Below are 18937 nucleotides of genomic sequence, written 5' to 3'. Positions count from 1 at the left end.
ACTCTGGTGCCAAAAATACAAGATGACAGATTCTGTAAACCAGGCCCTGCTGGCTTCAACTCAAGGTGGGGGTTGTAATAGAGTACACGTCTATCGCTCAAAGTGCTTTTCCATTGGCTTTAGTTTTCAGATTTGGAGGGCACATCTTTACAAACAGCAACCATCAACTTTACAAACAACAATATTGTTATAAACATGACTGAAACAAATGATACATTTCTGTGTTCTCACACCACTGTGACCTGGATATTAAACTGTCAAAAGTCTCAATTGATAAAACTATAGAAAATGAGTCAGGAAGGAACAGATTTTATACCAGGAGAACTAAATGCTTTATTTTGGCTCATGTTGACATGATTACCGGACATGCCTCAGATATCTCAATGAGGTTTTTATTGCCTTGTGTTTTCATCTGAAGCTTTGCCTAAATGAGTTGCATTGTTTCTCAGTGGAGCCAGATGTGTCAACTAATGAATGGGTGCAACAAATGGCTCTGGGGATAACTTACAGAGCAAAAACAAGAATCATTTTTGTGAGGAAGATTACTAGATAAACGGAATTGTCAAAACAAACATCACGACAAAGAAAGTGTCAGACACCTAATCGTATCATACAAAACAGACTCCTTTTATCACGTTTTCTTTCAAACATGTCAGGCATTTCTCTACTTCACAAAATCTCTCAATCAGTGCCATTGAAAAGCAGATATGGAGAGGCAAATAGAAACATTCCTGCTACACTTTAGCTCGTCTTTGCAATCAGGAAAGTCTGAGCTGAGTTTGAGTCCCACAGAGGGAGCCGCTACAAACATCTGGCCACTTCAAGGAACCATCCACAGACACATGGAGACAGATGTTCAACTTACACCCCCCCCAAAAAAAGCCCCAGCATGAACAAAACATACAGACTGTTTTATTTTAAATGATTATTGTTTTCAAACAACCAAAATAAATAAATAAATAAAATTTCTTATTATAAAACAAAGTCAATTTACTTTGAGAGCAAAAAGTAGAACTTTGCAGAAACAAAATTGTTGTTTTGTTGTATGTCAAGCTAAACAAAAACTACAGTAAAAGCTAAAACCATTTTTAATATATAGTGCAACTTCACTTGCATTCACAATGTCTCCAGTCATAGTTTTGACAAAGGTCTATTTCCTAAATTAAAAAACTGAGGTTAAGTAAGATGTATTTTCCCAAAAAATATTCCACAAGATCATCTATACTTTTGTCGCCAAAACTTATAGTTCATCATCTCACTGTGTGGGAGTGTTATATCTGCTGCATATTTGTTAACTTATGAATGTTCAGACAGAGTATAGTTGGAACAAACACACAGATGTGTTAAATGTAAGGAAATCCCAGCAGCTCTACGAAACGGGGGAAGTATGACAGGAGCGTGGGAAAGAAAAAATGGAGGAAGAAGGAAGGAGTGTGTAATGGACATAAAGCTTAAAGCCTGTGGGGAGTACACCTGACAGAGGTGGCAGCAACAAATGCCTCATCTGACTGAGAGGAAAAGAAGGAGGGACTGTGGTGAAACAATTACAATGTGTGTGTGGGGGGGGACTCACCTGTCCCAAGAATCCCTCTTACACCAAATACCAACACAAAATATAACTAGAAAAATTGCATTTCCTGCTAAAACAAAGTTTACTGTACAGAGAAATAAACTCATGAAAACAATAGTGTGAATGTTAAGCAGCCACATAGCAAAAATGGTGCGTTGCAGCATAAACGTGAGCACATATGGATCTAGGTCTGAAAACCTGCACATATCCTTCTGATCTCTGTATGTGTGGTCTTATTGAGGGCTGACATGCAACAGGACTCATTCTGCTGGAAGGTTATTTCTTTACCTTTGCCTCTGTGGAGGAAGGTCAACAATCCCTCATTCTCCCATACTGACCAGATCATCACCAGCAGCAGAGTGAGCCCATGCAGGAAGGAGATGGGAAACAAAGACCATCTGACATATCACACCCCGGCCTCAATGTGGGTGGTCGGCCAGGACGCCACAGACAGGGAGTGTCTCTCTCTGGCTTCTTGTCTTGAGATTATTATTTTTTGCCACAAACTCTCCAACTCTGACACCAGCATGGCGTCTATTAGCAGCTACATATCAGCTTATGGGCTTTGAGCTGAGGGTTAAAGAAGCTGACAAACAGCAACAAAACACAGATAACATCCAGCACAGAGATTAGAATAAAGCAGTGGTAGCCAAAGACAGACAAAAAAAAAAAAGGAAAGAATATGCCTAGAAACACAACTTAAGTGTTTTTGCAAACACCCAGTGGAACAGTTCTTAATGTCAAAAGTATAATTAAGCAAAGTTATATAGTTTTAAATATATAAAGCTCATGGAAGATGTAGTGACACTTTTTTGACCTGCTTCTGTCAAACCTTTGTTTAGCAGTTAACTTGAACTGTCTTAGGCAAAACTTGATTTTTTAACTAAAGATGTCCTAAAAAAACTAAGATTTCAGTTTCGGAAAGACTAAATTAAAAATTAAAGGCCTAGCAGTACATCCCTGATCAGGGATCTGCATGATCCGGTGTGGCTTGATTGTCAAGAATTTGAAGCAAGACTGGTCATACACACACCATGCTGGCAGTGTTTCATGTAAGTTATTACAACATTCTTGGTGGAATGACTTACACAGATCATGTCTGCTACCACTCTTGCTACAACCAATACGATTACTCAGCAAGGACTAATCCACAATTTCCAAGTGCCAATAAGTGCCACGCCATGCTAAGCCTTCCTTCTGTAGCCTTTTGGACACAAAGATATGGTCTTCTGGGCAGGAAAGGAACAAGGTGGATGTGATCAAGGGTCTGCATAAGAAAAACCTTCTTATGCATCCTTTCATGCTATATATATAAATATAACACTACCTGATTAGCAGCAACTAGCCTGACCTAAACCCCAGAGAATCTCTGGAGTTTTGTTAAAATGAAGATGAGAGACACCAGAGACAAGAATGCAGACGAGCTGAAGGCTGCTATCAGAGCAACCTGAGCCTCCAGAACGCCTCAGCAGGTTCACAGACTGATGGCCTTTACACCACATAGATGAAATAAGTCATGCAAAAGGAGACCCGACTAAATACTGTACAGCAAAGGTCCCCAACCCCCAGGCCATGGACCGGTACCGGTCCGTGGGTCATTTGGTACCGGGTCGCACAGTGTTTCCGTTTTCTTATTTTTGGAGTCTGAATGACATTTTTTAATCGCGTTATGGTGAGTTGTATTCTTTGTGCACTTTATATTTGTGGTGTATTATTTTAAAGGACATGTTTAAACATCACCATATTGATCAGAGAACNGGGGGGGGGGTATTCATGCTGATAATGCAATACTAGGACGCAACAAACAACAGAAAAAACCTTGTTTGTTGAGTATGAAGGGGCTTTGACAGAAGTGATGTAAAAATGAAAATGGTTCACAAGGTGAAATCCTCCTATAAGAAAATTCCTCCAACTTATTTCTTCTAACAGCAGACTGAAAAGCCCCTAGTAGTGTCAGCAGATCTACCATTTCTCTCCCGTCTCCTGTATGATTAATCACAACTAGCTTCACCTTAGTTCATCTTACAGCTCCTGGGGGCACAAAAAACAAGATTAAAAAAAGTTCTACCACTTCATATCCCATTTTATGGACCAAACCTGAAAACTGAGTCCCTCTGTTAAGCCAGGTGGACTCAGTATTTGGTCCCAAAAGTGCTGTTTTCTTGGTGTTTTGTGCCCAGGATGAGTGCAGTTTAATCCTGACTTCCCTCTGGCGTTGACCTTCTGCTCCCACCGGAGTTTCCCACAACACCACCAAACAAACCCAACTCCCTTGCAAACTGAGATCTCGCTAGCTGCTTTATCCCAACAGACCCTCCGGGTGGGGCGGGTGGGCACTCTGAGCTCAACCTGATACCCTGCTAAAATTCAAAAAGTAAGCCCTGCTAAGCAGCACTATCTCAGATGAGTTTTGGATATTGAAGGAATGATCCCTGCCCTGAGAAAAAAAGTAGGAAGTTTGGAGACAACGCAGGAGGATAAATGATGAGAGGAAAGAAAGAGAACATGGGAATCTGAGAAATGAAAAGTATTGTCAGGCTGGTTTTGTTTCGAGGGAGTAAAGTGAGATGTGTTGGTGCTTTGACTTGCACACACTACAATAAGTGTCAACAGGTAAGGCTTTTCTTTTTAAAAGCTTCACAATAACTTGTCCATGTCATATTATACCACTACAGACACAATGAGAAGAATGGTGTCTGAGTAAAGCTGAGACTGTGGAACATAAAGAACTGTCACAACTGAAGAATCAATCAACCAAGACGTGATTGGCTAACAGCTGGTAGGTGTCAGTACAAACAGAAATGTCCTGACTAATATAAATGCTGAAATTGTCAGATTCAACACAATGGTTAGACTTGAACATTATGTTTGACATGAGAAAAAAACAAATATAAGATAACAGGAAGTGAGCCACTGACTTGAAGTTTCCACATTTTAAGAGTGTAAAGACAAACTATTATTTTGTTTATTATATTAGTGGGGGCTTTCCACTTCAATGGCTTTCACAGGTGTCCCCACTCATTATTTCCAGCTCCCATTGTTTTCCTCCATTTCAAAAAGACCCCCACCCCACCCCAACCCTACTTCCTACTTCGCCAGATAAATATACAGGATGGATTTGGTGGTGAGGCAGACACAAGACCCAGCTGTGGGCTCACAGGATGATTTAGATTCCTCAGGTTTATAATGTTAAGTTTCTTTTGATTGCTTTAGAAATGTAAAAGGCAGCTAGACATTATAGTCTCCTATTTAAGTTCACCCCTAGGCCGGATATAGCCCCCAAGCCATCAGTTGAATAGCCTTGACATACAGTATTTGTCATATTTAACTATAAAAAATCCTGTATATTGATTTCTGAGCTCATTCCAGTAATATATAATAGTTACTATCAAACTGTCCAAATCTGCCTATCTTCATTTCGAAAGTTAATTAAATCATAAACATAAGGGGGGCTTCCAAGATGTGTACAAAGTGATCCAAGGTCGGTATAAAAAAATAATGTACACAGCAGAGAATAGAGACATCCACACAAAAGCAGGCCAGGTTTTTCAAAAAATGGACCGTCAAAATACAGCTGTTTGCAAACACTGAGAATTCATTGAGACTGCAACTGAAGATTCACATATTTTTTCTCATTTTTTTTCTCAGCTAGTATCTTTGTCAAACCTTTCATATCAACCTATGCCTACTATGTACCTGACAGATAAGAAATTGGTCAAATATAACCCTGAAAAAACGTTCTCCTTTCTCCTTTCGTGGGTCTAAACAAATAAAATTAGCCAAAATATATACAACTCTTTAATTCAGGACTAGGCTTCATATCCCTTAGACACAGTCTGAAAACATTTGGTGTATATACTACAGTACACTGAAATACACTGTCTGGCCAAAAAAAAAAAAGGTTACAATCTGTAATATTTTGATTTTTCACCAAGATCTTGCATTGATGATGGTAGAGTCTGACCGCTGCACAAAGCCTTCTCCAGCACATCCCAAAGATTCTCAACGGGGTTAAAGTCTGGACTCTGTGGTGGACAATCCATGTGTGAAAATGATGTCTCTCACTCCCTGAACCACTCTTTCACAATTTGAGCCTGATGAATCCTGGCATTGTCATCTTGGAATATGCCCTGACAAGACCACTAGCAGGATTCGGCAATTCAATCACAGCACAGGAGCGGAAGGTTAATGAAGCTTTATTGATTAACGGATATATCGATGGCGGCACAGGGAGTACTGGACGCCAGGCGGCCCAGTGGAACAACGGGAGGAGGATGACCACCAGAGGAAACTGAGCGGAGTTTTGGCTTGGCGAACACAGCAGGTAAGCCACGGGGGAAAGAACAGTCTCGTAGTCAGACGGGCGAGGGTCAGAACTGGAAGGACAGAGCTTAACTAGACCTTAACCAGAGGGGCAGGCGAAGAGTCCGGGTCCAGTAAACAGACAGGGGTCGTAGTCCAGGTGTCAGTCCTCCAGCAACAATCCGACAGGGGCAAGGCACGAGGAGGAATCCAGGGGTCGTGAACAAGGTTGATGCACGGGAGGTCAGTCAGGAATCACTGGAAAACTACTTGCATAATGCTTTCGACAATCTGGCACTGGAGGAGAGGAAAGGGAGAAAATATATAGGACGTGGACCAGGTGTGGGAAAGACAATCAGAATAGGGACACAGGTGACTAGAATGAATAATGATTAGAGGCATGGCAAGGCATGAGAAAGAGACATGATCATAACATGCCCAGACCAGGGAAGAAAAAAATCCATTGATGGAATAACCTGGTCATCCAGTATATTCAGGTAGTCAGCTGACCTTTGACCTCATTCTTTGAGCTCATCCTGTTGCTGAACCTGGACCTGAGCAACTGCAGCAACCCCAGATCATAGCACTGCCCCCACAGGCTTGGACAGTAGGCAACACTTCCCCTGCCTCTCTTCTTACCCTGATGCTCCCATCACTCTGGAACAGGGTCAGTCTGGACTCATCAGACCACATGACCTTCTTCCATTGCTCCAGAGTCCAATCTTTATGCTCCGCAGCAAATTGAAGCCTTTTTTTCTGGTTAGCCTCACTGATTAGTGGTTTTCTTAAGGCTACACAGCTGTTCAGTCCCAATTCCTTGAGTTTCCTTTGCTTTGTGGGTGTGGAAATGCTCTTACTTTCACTGTTAAATGTAGCCCAGAGTTCTACTGTTATTTTTTTAAATTTGATTTTATCAAATGTGTAAGTGATTGCCGATCACCATCATTTAGGATTTTTTTAGCCACATTTCTTCCTCGAAGATGATGGGTCCCCACCATCCTTCCAGGTTTTAATGTGTTGGACAGTTCTTAACCCAGTTTTAGTAGTTTCTGCAGTCTCCTTAGATGTTTTCTCTGCTTGATGCCAATGATGTGACCCTTCTCAAACAGACTGACATATTTTCCACGACCACAGGATGTCTTTCAACATGGTTGTTTAAGAAATGAGAAGCAACTCATTGCACCAGTTGGGGTTAAATAACTTGTTGCCAGCTGAAACATAATCACCCATGCAGTAATTATCCAATAGGAGGCTTGTACCTATGTGCTTAGTTACATCAAGGTGGCAATTTTTTTTTGGCCAGGCAGTGTAGTTGTTTTTTAGTAAGTTAAATCAAAACCTTGCAAGCAAAAAAAAAATTAAAAAAAACAATAACCATACCAGTTATTTCTGTTTGGACCCACTACTGATAGTCAGCAGCAGATTTACACATTGCCTGGGATTTTTAAAGGAGGATTGTTAGTTAACACCCCCTTGGATTAATCAGGTCACTGAAAGAGAAGATATTGCCATTTGGAACAGAAATGTATCAGGAACTCTAATAATCTAATCAAGAGAATAGCAGGAAACAAGATTGGTATTTATTTGGTAGGATAACCTTTATCCTGAAGCCCATAACAGTTTGATCATTTAGTTTAGATAAATTAATAGGGTAAATACACAAGATAACACCAACCTGTAGTGTGGATTCTGGAGCTGGATGAAGAAAAATCTCTTCAGTTGAAGCCAGATGATGTAAGACTTCTGCCTCAATGCTGCACAAACCTGTAGAGAAACAGCAGAAAGAAATGCAGTGTTGATTCTAAATCACTAAAACACACCATCTCCAGAGGGTCCCAGCTCAGTCATTGTTGGCTCCCCAACAGTAATGAGCATCCTTTTCTCATTGCTCATTGGTATTTTCCATTTAAACAGAACACGGCAGAGAAGCAGCACCTGGAGAAACTTAAACTGTTTCACATGTTCATAAAAATTAGGGCAGACGCTGATGTTGGCGTTCCTCATTACAAACCCAGTGGTAAAGTTGAATAAAGCTGAGAACATTTAACTCACAAGTATGAACACAGCTGGTGTTTGTTTTAGTTTATCCAACTTGTAGAAGTTGAAAATTATCACCAATCAAACTAAGACTGGGACTAATCTGTCATTGTTAAGTTTGACAGAAGGAAACATCTCTTAGCTAAATCTAATAAGAACTTGCAAACCCTTTCTTCTCAGTTTAAACCAATTCATGCCTTTTAAATCAAAAGAAAAAAACATGTTGTTATTTTAAAGGTCTCTATCCTCATGATGAACTTATAGAGAATTAAGGGCCTAACATTCCTTATAGAAATGCATATCGCCTGCCGCCTTTAATGGCAGAGTTTCAAACTAAGATCAACTTGGGTAGAAAAATAAAATGAATTGTAGCTGTTTTGAGTAAACCTTTTTAAATGATGTTATGCACAGTCTGGTGCAACATCCTGAGATCTCACGCAGTCTGTGAGTGTTCAAATTATCTGTTGTGAAAAAGGGCTTGGCGATATGATCAAGAATTAATAATGCAATATATATATAACATCTACAGCTACAGAACAAAAAATAAGATGTAGGACAGAGAGCGAGAGTCTTCTGACCAGTCACCCCATTACAATAAGGTACCATGTCAGGTACCACAGTCTTCCTTGTTAAATCCAAACCACTCGCAGATAAAAGACCCAGCACTATTTTACTTTAGAAACACGCCACTAATTTACTGTCTCTGAATGCTGCTAACTTTTGTTTCCCTCACTCTGAAACATAAACAAAGAGTCTGCTGTAGCGGGGGAGGAGGCAGGATCTGCCAGGTTTTCAGGATGGAAGAGGGGGTGTGAACTACGATGCATATAAAAAGGCTGGGAAAAGCTAAAGTTCTATTGAATTAGATTCAGACGGCTAAAAAAATAGCTGTTAGTATTTATACTCAATATTCGTCATTTTTTATATCCCATGAGGAAAAACTCTTGATATCTCAAATATTCTCAATCAATCGCCCAGCACTAGTTGTGAATGACTCTTAGGCTACGTTCACACTGCAGCTGGCTTCTCAGATGGGAAACAAAATGTCTTTAACTACAGAATCGATGTCCAGTTGTCTCGTTTAACTTTTTTTTTCCTGATTTACCATGTTCTGGATGACTGAGAATCTACACCAGCATAGCTCAGTAAGATGCAGGAAGTGTTTGAAATTAAGACTTTTTGAGTTGAATTCACCATGTGGGACGTACCTACGTATCCTTGACAATCTTGGCTAACTGTAGAGGTCTTTTTGACACTGAGTTTTGGATAACAACTGTCTTTTACTTTTGAACTAAAGTTGGTGAAATTTCAGACTAGGCATTTATAGATTATTAAGATTTTGTTTAGATGTCTTTTCAAACCAAAAAATGGGAAGTGATTTTTTTTGTAGTAACAGAAGTAGAAATTCTTTTTTTTATCATTGTTGTAGTTAATTAAACCATGTTACATTTAACCAGTTACCATTTTGGAGCGAACAGATTAAAAGTCAACTGCATCTTTGACAGTCAAACATGTTTCTGCTGTCAGCAGCAGATTTCACTTCCTCTGCCTCCCTCAAACAAATGACACACATATTTCAAGCTGTAGATAATTAACTAATGGTTGACTCTTCACCCCTTGGGTCGAATCTTTTGAAACCTTCTGTTGTGAAAGGTGAAAATGGTGGAAACGAGACGAGTCACAAACCTGACCCAGTGAGACCTCACAGTGAGGAAACCCAGGCCCTATCTGGTCAGGAGGGGGAGAGCAACCCTCCATATCAAGATAACATCACCCAGCCTGCTGTGACCGGGGAGGATAGTCAAGACTTGCTGTTTGTCCAGCCTGCTGAGCTTGCATATGGATCCATGCCGTGCCAGGCCCTTACTTACCCTCACCTAGCTGGGATGGTGAACCCTGCGTTCACCTACTATAACTCTCCAGTAATGGGGCCCCTATCTCCATTTATGGCCCCTATGATGCAGGCAGGGATGGTTTCCAGCGAGACTCCCTTTGCCACCTGGCTCTGGTCAGGAGCCCAAAAAGCCATAAACAATGAGGCGCAAATATCGGGCCCGGTGAGAGACAGGGACTGGCGATAAAGCAGACCTTGAAGGACACCGAGCCTGGGAAAGGAAGAGGGAGTGAAAGAAACCAACATCAATGGGCCTTTGTATGATTCATGCTTAAACTCTTCTCTTTTTTCTTTCTCAGCACCAAGGATGGGGAGGGTGTTGTAACTTTACCCTGTTGAGCTAAGTCGTCAGTAGAAGGCGTGTTTTAAGTCCACTATGTATTCAAATAATAAAGAAGGAGGTAACAAAAAGTTGTTTTGCATAATCATGAAGTGATGTCTGATAAAACTCTGTGACAGGGGGAGGGAGCGGAGTTCTTGGGGGAATAACGTCTTGACGTAGAGTCGTTGAGAGAAGGAATTTACTGATTTTCTAATTTTTGTCTTTTATTTTTTTTGTCCATTTTTAATCACATAACTTGTAACTGGGATATAATCTAATTTTTACACCTTCAATAAAGTTTGGCCGTGAGGCGTATACCTGATCGGTGACTCCTGGGCTCTTTCCTGCGTCCTCGGTAAGTTTCTGAGTGTGCGCTCTCTCTCTGCTGGTTCATTTTCTGGTGTGGTGGCACAATAAGGGCACGAGCTGAGCTAAGTTAGGGGTGCCAGGGTACCCCCCCTTCCCGGTTCCAGTCTAAAAGCCTCAGAGAGGAGTGACAGAGGGGACTCGGGGCTCATCGCGGGCGCGGGCTCCGTTTGGCCTGTCGCGTCCTCGCTGGGTCCTCGGGCCGCCTCTTGGCTAAAGGAGCAGTGATTCACCGTCTGGAGCCGCGAATCAATCGGTCAAGTTGCATCGTTGTTTCTTTTTTCTTTTTATTTTAAATCCTACTCATCTGGTAGTCTGACAAGTCTGTCATGGTAATTTGAGTCTTGTCGGACGTCTGGGTGGCTCAAAGTAGGTGAAAGGTGTGGGCCGCAGACCTCCCAGCAGAGGCTGGATTCACCGTGAGCACAAAGCGAGCAGGTGGATTTGACTCAGCATCAGGTGTTGACTCAAGCTGTCTGGACCCTCGGGCCTTTCCACACCTTCTAATGGAAAATGTCTACAGAGAGCAACACTCAGCTCAGTTAAGCATCAGGTCAATAGTTTGATTTAACAAGATTGCACAGAAACACTAACAAAAACTGAATGCTGCAGATTAGATGTTGATAACAGCCAACCAGAAACAGATGGGGATAAAGGAAGTTAAAGGTTTGGGGGCGTTTGTGCAGATACAAGAAACATTTTACAGTCAAGGACACAGTGTCAGAGGCAACACTTGACAGACAACACATCTAATCACTTAATCACTGCGGCCTCAGGGGCCACTTAGAGTTTAGTGCATTCCAAGCTGATAAAACACCTAAACTTTTTAACCTTCTCAGAAAGAAAATTACTTTCTGTCTCTTTCACCTCCATCTGACATCATCTGCAGGGTTAGGGTTAGCAACAACTAAGCCACAGCCAAACATGACAGGACACCTCATTCCTGAGTGGTGTTCAAACACTTTGTCACCAGTGCAAAACTAGTGCAAATTACTCCCCAAGCCTATTGGATTGATCTTGTTGGCAGTGCTGCTGCCCCTGGTACAGGGGCTGCTAGTGATGTAGGGGTTAATGGGCGTGTTTGCAGTGGCATATAATTGAGTTATTTGCTTTGTGAATATGATGAACTTAATATGCAGTCTTAGTAAATATGCTTGTGAATGTCTATGAAAACTCTGAACACAACATCATTAAACAACAATGCTCATTGTAGCACTGTTAGTACTAAAATAGCTATGCTTATGTGTTTTTAACAGATACAGCAGATTCACTCCAAATTAGATGCGATAGTGAGATTAACCTGGGTTTCTGGATGACACATCAAACTGTGTTTACAGACAGTCATCTGTAGAAGAGTTCCTGAGTGCATGCAGTGATGTCCAGAACAGAATCAGACCAGGTTTTAAAGCAGTGTTGCCTGAGGGCCTCAAGATCACTAACATCCATTACTGACTTGTTATTGCCTTGTTGTTTGACCTCAGAGTTTTCTCCAATTTCTCGAAATCTTTTGATGATATTATAATCTGTAGATGATGGATATTCAAAGTCTTTCCAGCTCTCTGTTGACAAACATTATTCTGAAATTGCTCCACTATTTTAGACGCGACAACGCAGACTGAACCTCTGTCCATCTTTACTTCTGAAAGGTTCAGCTTCTCTAAAATGCTCTTTTTATACAAAGTCCTCTTACTGACCAGTTCCCAATAACTTAATTAGTTGCAAAATGCTCCTCCTGCTATTTCTTATTTGTACAACTTACTTTTACAGCCTATTGTTGCCCCTGTCCTTACTTTTCTAGATTTGTTGCTGCCCTCAAACTTAAAATTATCTTAATTTTTCAATAAAAGATTTACAATTTCTTAGTTTAAACACTTGATGTTTATTGTGTTGCATTGTTAATAAAATATCTGTGTGAGACTTGCAAATCTTTGCATTCTGCTTTTAATTCACATTTTGCACAACTTTTTCATAACTGAGGTTGTGATTGACACCAACATCATGAGTACGAAAAGTGGAAAAACAAGCAGAATATTACAACCAAAACGTTGGAATAATCTTTAAATATTTCATGATTTACACAGTAGCTTCTGTGGGATCACTGTTAGTTTTACTACACTAATAAACCACATAGCAGTGGACCTCTAAATCTGTAATCATGCAATAATAAAATCAACACTGATCACACACTGGCTGCAATTTGGTTTATTTGTTAGTGATTTTCTAAAAATAAAGAAAACTTGTTAAAGATAAGTTACACAAATGGACATAGCTTCAATAACTGAACACGCTGTGCTGTGGGCTTACTTTTGTCCTCAAGGGAACCTCGGCAGTGTAAATCTTTATTGGGTATATTCCAACTTGCCACAGCTGAGAGGATTTTCCACAACTATTACAATCCAACAACTATTTTTGCCCTCTAAAGCGATGCCAAAAAATGCCCTAATGTGCATTAAACTTGCCTGAGAGCAGAAGCGGAGTTGCAGTTTGGCACTCAGCTGCTGAGCCCTTCCACAGCTGGGGGCAGGCTCTAATGTGGCCACTGTAGGTATGTTCACTGCAGCCAGCCTCACCACAAAGGGTCTTTCTTATAGTATTTAAGGGCTTTAGGAAAAGGGGAGCTGGATGGAGGGGGCACATGTGGATTGCCATCTTCCAGTAAAATAACTTATAATAAAAATAACTTTTACTTACAGTTCAGTTTAGAAGATTGGTTATCTCATGAAAATGTTCCATTAAATATGAATCAATAATGTTTTAATGCATTAACTTTTATTTTTGCCAGCTGCCATAAGGGGAAGGTTAACAGTAATGATTTTGCATGTCTGTGTGTCTGTCTGTCTTTTTCCAAAATATGTCATGGACCACTGGAGGAATTTTATTTTTTAAAAATCGCAGTAAGTAATCATTGGATGTTCATTAACAACTCATTTACTTTGATGTTAACTTGAATCAAGATGGTCGCCATAGCCAACTAAACTAAAGAAAAAATAAAAATACTATAATTCACTTGGTTTTAAAATTTGATGTGACCATAGCCAAAAGTGATCCAAAACACATATTCTGAGTGCTAACAGATTGTGTGAGATCTTTGTATAAAACTTTGCCATAAACTATTTAGAGTCAACTTTATCTGTCTGTTAGCAGAATATATCATGAACCACTGAACAGATTTTGATGAAACTTTCAAAAAAGTAATCACTGGATGTACATCTACACCTGATTACCTCAACTTTATCAAAAAGTAAATTTTTCCACAACTTCTGATTTTTAACAAAAAAATGACTATTTAAATAGTTGAGAAATATTTTTTATTAATCAACCATTAACTGCTCTTCTTAATCTTTAGCCATTAATATTCAATAAGCAACTTCCTACTGGTAAAAGTTTTAAGTCAGTATACATAGCTGAGAGACTGGGGAGATGCATTTTTTCATTTAACTTGGTATAACAAACATGCTCCCTAAATGCTGAACTATTTCTTGTTTCTGTGTAGAGTCATGAAGGAGCCAAATATGACCACTGTTTAATTGAAGTCATTACAGAACAAAACAAAAAACCAAAGACAATCTGTTCTTTATTTGTTGCTCACTTCTTTTTTTTTAATTCTGTTTATTCTTTGGCTCTACAGGCGGTAACGAGTGGCATATGAAGTTGAGCAGAGGGCATTCTTTTTAAAATAACCAGATCGGAAGCCTCATCTCTGAGGCTCAAATAAACAACAGGTGTTAGGAAGCAGCCACATTCACACGCCCTGACCCTAAAGCCAGGGGCTTACTGGGCTGCGACTGTTGGAGACTATAAACCATAAACCAACAGGTAAATTTTCATTTGCCTTTTTTCATGTACACAACTGTACAACTGTACTGTACTGTACAAAACTGTATGCTAGGCTTTCCACATTATTTTGTTTTCCACCTCCACCCACATCATATCTACCTCTGTCTGCTTTGTACCCACCTTAGCAACTGCACCTATTTTTATGATTTGACCTGCTGAAGCTTGAAACTCCTTCAGAGTCACAGGTGTCTTAGTGCTCTCTCTCTCTATCCTCCTTCACGATCACTCAGTTTGTGAGGACGGTCTGCTCTTGGTAGATGATGATGGATTTAACACAACTCCTGGGGATGTTTATCATACTTTGTTAAATAAAAAATACACGTTGGTCAAAAACAAAAAAATGGCTTGCCCTAATTTCTAAAGACTGGCAACATCAGCCATAAAAACCATTTGTAAATACAGATGTTTAGATTTAAAATGTACTACTGTACTGTCGCAATGCTTTAAAAATTAAAGAACTGAAACTGTGAAAGGTTTGAGATGCTCGTGCCAACTCTGACTATTTTGAGGGGAAATTTGTCACAAAATTTTTAGGACTTCAAAAATTCAAAATTCAAGAAACAAGACTGCGAGCCTCTGCAACTCACGTAGGGAAATCAAGAACCCCTGCATATGTTTTGAGACATCTTGGAGACTCCGTCGTAAATGACATTCGCCCAATTACTCTTCAACATCGCAGTGAAATACTGGCTTAAAATAACCAGATCAAAAGCCTCATCCTTGTAGTTGGCATACTCAACAATCGTTGGGAAACGGACACATTCACACTCCTGACACTGATCACTGCATTTACAAAGAAATTGGCAGAAAATGTTTGAAGAGTGTAGTGCTTAAAAAGATTAGTCAAATACAACAAGCTCATCTAAAGTGTGTGTGAAAACTTAAAAAAAAACAAACTGTAAAACCTATAAAGCACGTTTTCAATTGTCGACCAAGTGGAAACATCTGTTTAAGAGTTTACACAAACACAATGCATAATGTCAGAGTAAACTGGGTTATATAAGGCCCCTAACTTTAGACTATGACTAAATGGGCATTACATCTGTCTATTTAAACATAACAAAACAAACCAGACTGACAATGACTTCATTAGTGTGTGTGTGTGTGTGTGTCACTTTCCTTGCAACCATAAAACTGGTGATGAGTCAGCACCACAAAATCCCAGAGATATTCAGTAGCTCACATGTGGGACAAAATAAATTAATGTCCCACCTGATCATTCCAAAATAAGTAAAAGCTAAGAATGAGAATCCACCTGGTTGTGTAAAATGAAGTGCACAAAGAGTAAAACATAAAAAGGATGCATAAAAATCTGTTGGTGTTGAGAGTAAGAAGTATTGCCTGTTGCAGCTCAGCTGAGCAGCTGGGTTACATTTACTGCACATTATTTTAGGAGCCAGCACTGAGAAAAGGGGGCTTTGAAATCACTGCCAGGAGCTCTTCAAAGAGAACAGGAAAAAATGTTGGCTTTCTGGTGCCTGAGCAGCTTCCGCTTAGGGTGCAAAGTTCTGCCCACTGATGGAGACTGGGACACAGGAACAATGCTGTTTCATGTTCACACAGAGAGTCATTAAGCAGACTGTTAGGCCCCGTGGCCCACAGTGACAGCTGAATATCTGCAGCTTATCTGATGACAGAACCAAAATCCTTCATCAAATCTGAAACAATTGATCCCTGATATCATCTGGCACAGTAAAATGTTAAAGTTTATGTTTCTACCAAAAGTAGATATGTATTTTGTTACAATGGCTGGACCACTTCTAGCTCCACAAATACTTTGTGACCAAATGGAACAGTTTGTGATTTTGTCATGCAGAAATTCAGAACATTATTCTTCTACTCAAACCACATGCTTCTTCTAACCCCAACAAAGTAATTTCAGTGCCTATTCTAACTATTTTTTGTCACAACTAAAACAAATCAATCATCAAGAAAACAAAATGCAAACATAAAACTTAAACCTGGAGTCAAGAGGCAGAACAAGGTGAAAAATTTAGCTTAAACCAGTGGTCTCCAGTCCTGGTCCTGGAGGGCCACTATCCTGTATGTTTTAGAAGTTTCCCTGCTCTTCAGCAGGTCTTCAAGTTCTGCAGAAGCCTGTTAATCACTCAGTCACTCAAATCAGGTGTGCCAAATCAGGGAAACACCTAAAACATGCAGGACAGCAGCCCTCCAGGACCGGGATTAAACCAATGCAAACTTTACATTTATTGAAACTTACTTTAGTAATGTGGTGATCTGGGAGTTTACTTCCCCGGTGGCAGTGTCCTGCGACTCCTGTTGGTCGACTCGTTGGTACCTTCACACCTGCAGAGGATCAGCATTATCAGGGAGGCTGGGTACTTAAGGCCGTGGCTTGAACCAGACCAGCGCTGGAGCATTGTTTGCCTCGCGGTAACGTCTCGCAGCTTTCTCATACTTCGAGAAAAACCTTTGAGAAAAGATTAACTTGTCTTCTTGTTCGTGCCTCCTCAGAGCAACCAGCTTTCCCGAGAACCTGGCTGAGTTGGATACCGTGCTGCCGCCTAAGGACCATAACCTGAGTCTCTACCCTGTGCCTGTCTGCCAAACTAATCCGGAGACTCTGAGAGCAACTCTCCGACCCCGACCTCCTGAAACTCGCTCATCGGGAATCTACACCTGGAGCCCCCGACCACCTCACCTCCCTCCCACAAAGGACTGCACTGTAAATAATCTCACTAATTGCAATAAACTTGCAATTTTCTATTACCAGAGTCTGTCTGTTCCGTTGCCGTGCTGCTCTCATCAGGCCTAGCTACAGAGTTCTGACAAGTAAGTGCCCTGACCCTCAGATGAAGGCAATAGGCAAACCTACAAACCTCTTGCTGTGAGGTAGCAGCACTAACCACTGCTCCACCATGCCACCCTTGTCAGGATTTGGGTTTTGTTTTTGGTTATTCTTTGAGTTTCTTTCAAATTTGGGGTTATTGTTTTCATGTTTTGTCTTTGTATAGCTTCTGCTTCTTGTGTTCCTGTCACTTGTTTACTTGTCACACTCATCTCCACCTGCTCCTGGTTTGTAATCACTCACCTGTGCCCACTTCCCCTAGTTACCCTCTGCTTTAAAATCTGGTCATTTCCTCAATTTACTTGCTGGTCCATTGTTGCTTTCAAGCACTGTCTAGGTTTCATGTCATGTCTTGCCTTTCTTGTTTTCAACGCTACACTATGCCTTTGGACTTTTGTTATTGTTTGATTTTGCTGCCTCGTCAGCTTTTTGTTTTCGTTCTTTTATTTTAAAAATAAGTTATTTTATTTTCCTTGTAACTACGATGAGTTTGTGCGTTGGGTTTGCTGCTCTCTCCACCCAACGCTCAGACAACCCTTGTTGCATTACAATCACCTTATAATTAAACACAGCTCTCTGTGTAGTTTAATGGATAAAAACCTTCTGTCTTTGCTCTGATTTGACAGCCCATTGTGTAATGTGGTTGCGTACAGCCTGAAGAAATGATTTCCGATCGCAAAATAGTTTTGGAGTACAGATTAACTGCTTGGTAAAAATTTACTCAATCAGAGCTGACCACTTGCAATAGGATAACCCACAACAGATTACAAGCAGCCTGAGGTTTATATGGATTGTTGGCCCAACCATGGAGAGGTTATGAGAATCTGCATGCTTGCTTTCACACCGGCAGAAGAAGGCTGGGATTGAACGGCCACGTTACTTATGAACTGTGGGTTTTTGGTTTAATTTTTAAAGCAGAGTTTGAAAGAGCACTCCAAACATTCAAAAGGAGGACTTTGGTTGAGGATTCATACAACAGATCAGTCTACTTTGTACTGCACACACTCAAAGAAGTGCATGTCATAGCAGACAACAGCAACAGTTAAGTATCATGGACATGTAGTATAATACTAGACCAAGTTTCTCTGCCACCTACATAGCAATGTGAGGATTTAAGTCCTGTCTAATGTCCTGCACACAGGGGTGTTGCTTGAGCTTTCTTTTAAGCATGAAATAATGAATTTCCAGCTAAACTTAATATAAAAATGAATATTTGGACATATAACTATGTTAACCAAGAAAAGTCAACACCTGAAAACAAATCATCTTAGGTGTATTTTTTTTAAGAAGAGCAATGTCCCGTTGGTTTACATGGAAGGAGCGGGACTTAAAACTTGTTCTGGAATCAGCTGACAAGGAAGCTGGCCTCGTTCCAGCTTCAAACTCTGGGTTCCCACTACAAAAACCCAGTGGAAACGCAAAGTCCTGAATTACTTTGCTGAAATCTGCTGATGAATGACTTGATATCTGAACTTTTATGCTTATAACAAGCAGAACAGAAGCTAAAACAAACAAAACAGTAGCTAAGGGCTAAAGTCAGCAAAACCCAAAATAGAAGTTTAAATTAGCAAAACTGGCTAAAGGCTAAAAAAAAACCAAAGATGTATCTAAAACCTATTATTCCATCCATCCATCCATCCATTCTCTTCCTCTTATCCGGGGTCGGGTCGCGGGGGCAGCAGCCTAAGCAGGGAGACCCAGACTTCCCTCTCCCCAGCCACTTGGGCCAGCTCCTCCGGGGGAATCCCAAGGCGTTCCCAGGCCAGCCGAGAAACATAGTCCCTCCAGCGTGTCCTGGGT

The 18937-nt window shown here is 40.6% G+C and overlaps 1 protein-coding gene across 4 annotated transcripts in view; it reads right to left on the bottom strand.

Moving 5' to 3' along the window:
• LOC108250648 (LHFPL tetraspan subfamily member 2a protein) overlaps positions 1-18937 on the bottom strand; it is a 74426-nt gene that overhangs the window by 30182 nt on the left and 25307 nt on the right. For 2 of the 4 annotated variants that reach the window (XM_037979391.1, XM_025002670.2), the window contains exons 2-3: positions 16550-16635; positions 7548-7636 (exon numbers count right to left, since the gene is read on the bottom strand). The exons of 1 other annotated variant lie outside the window; for it this stretch is intronic. The gene's annotated coding sequence lies outside the window, so the exon portion shown is untranslated. The remainder of the gene's footprint in view (positions 1-7547; positions 7637-16549; positions 16636-18937) is intronic. One more of the 4 variants, XM_017440635.3, reaches the window with a different exon arrangement.

This window comes from Kryptolebias marmoratus, linkage group LG14 (assembly GCF_001649575.2).
Source record: "Kryptolebias marmoratus isolate JLee-2015 linkage group LG14, ASM164957v2, whole genome shotgun sequence".
Classification (NCBI taxonomy): Eukaryota; Metazoa; Chordata; class Actinopteri; order Cyprinodontiformes; family Rivulidae; genus Kryptolebias; species Kryptolebias marmoratus.
Note: the sequence above shows the minus strand (reverse complement) of the source record. Positions and strands in the feature narration are given on the sequence as shown.